Here is a 1,900-nt window from a genome sequence, read left to right as displayed (position 1 = left end):
TTTTTCATTTTTTTACATCATATATACAAATCAACTAGCCAAACAATTTTTTATCTGGTGGAAAACAATCTCCAACATTCAAGAACCGAAAATTCTGCTTTTATTTACCCTTAATCCATGGGTTATATATAAAGCCCAATTATTTATCTCCAAGGAAAATACTGGCAATGTCTTTACTGGCCTAATTTCCTTTTTCGAACACGCAAGTATCAAGGAGCATAAGAAGCAAAAATCAATGTCTTTGTAGCTTCTATACAAATAATACTCCAAAGGATTATATCCATGAAATTCCAAAAATCAAAAAAGGTGTCGAAATTGATGGTAACTGTTGACGCGTTTCGGCCTGTCAAGCAGTTTCAGGCCTCATCAGGACAATGGGCAACAAAACTTATAATAGTTAACCGCAGCATAGTTTCAATTATCTCCTAGCCCAAATCCGGCTGAGGTATCCAGGGGTTATAGTTTTTGTCAAGAAAGTAAATTTCTCCAGGCAAATAGGGGGTTGGAATTCTTTAGGTCCGCACAGTTTGTCCAAGTCTGTATATCCTAATGATCACCAAACTGGTAATCCAGAACCCTTGCACTCGGCTCCTTTGTCCCTCTTGCTTTCGACGCTCTGTCCTTGGACCCAATGATGGGCTCTGCAATGGCCGCCGCAGGGGCAGTTTGCAAACGAAACAAGGGGTCGCTGCTGCCTGCGGGAGGGCGGAATGCTAGGGCGGCGGTGCAGGGACCCAGGGGCGTAGGAGCCTAAACAGCGGGGTCAGGACCAGTAACCCTGTTATCCCGAAACACCTTGTTTCGTTTGCGAACTGCACCTGCGGCGGCCATTGCAGAGCCCATCATTGTGTCCAAGGACAGAGAGCCGAAAGCAAGAGGGACAAAGGAGCCGAGTGCAAGGGTTCTGGATTACCAGTTTGGCGATCATTAGGATATACAGACTTGGAAACGCGTCGACAGTTACCATCAATTTCGACACCTTTTTTGATTTTTGAAATTTCATGGATATAATCCTTTGGAGTATTATTTGTATAGAAGCTACAAAGACATTGATTTTTGCTTCTTATGCTCCTTGATACTTGGGTGTTCGAAAAAGGAAATTAGGCCAGTAAAGACATTGCCAGTATTTTCCTTTTGCGATAAATAATTGGGCTTTATATATAACCCATGGATTAAGGGTTAATAAAAGCAGAACTTTCGGTTCTTGAATGTTGGAGATTGTTTCCCACCAGATTAAAAATTGTTTGACTAGTTGATTTGTATATATGATGTAAAAAAATGAAAAAGGACTTTTAAAAGAAAAGTTACAAATCATAACAATCTTTTGTGTGTTTTCCTTTTTTGTTGGTTTAATAGCCACCAGATGAACGTTATAATAGTGTGAGATCGATTCTGTATAATCCATAATGTTTTGAGATAGATAATTAGCAGTCTCAACAAATAACCGTTTTGGAAGTAGAAGACCGTTGGCATCACTTGTCTTTAGTTAGTCATCATATTTTATACAGCACTATCCTATGTTTTGTACATAAACCCATGTACTGAAATAAATCACTTTCACAGAATACTTGCTTATGTCGTGACTGAACCACCATTGTACAGATTGAAATGAGGCGCAAAAATGCATATAATCGATTGTCAATGACATTGGCTGAAAAACAACTTCAGGAATTCACCTACTGGCATGTGAGTAAATGTAACCTGATACAGCATGAGATATACACACAACCAGGTCATCACACACCCCATAGTACAAGGTGTTGATTCGCATTGACTCTACTGTTGCAAAATAAAACATTTCAAAGCACAAACAACAATCATTTTCAGATAAACAGATCATCCGGGCACATGTACAGTATGTACATGAATGTTGGATGTGTGTAAGCAGACAAGACACATC

Source organism: Lissotriton vulgaris, unplaced genomic scaffold (genome assembly GCF_964263255.1).
Source record: "Lissotriton vulgaris unplaced genomic scaffold, aLisVul1.2 SCAFFOLD_4757, whole genome shotgun sequence".
Lineage (NCBI taxonomy): Eukaryota > Metazoa > Chordata > Amphibia > Caudata > Salamandridae > Lissotriton > Lissotriton vulgaris.
This window is presented reverse-complemented; position numbering follows the sequence as displayed.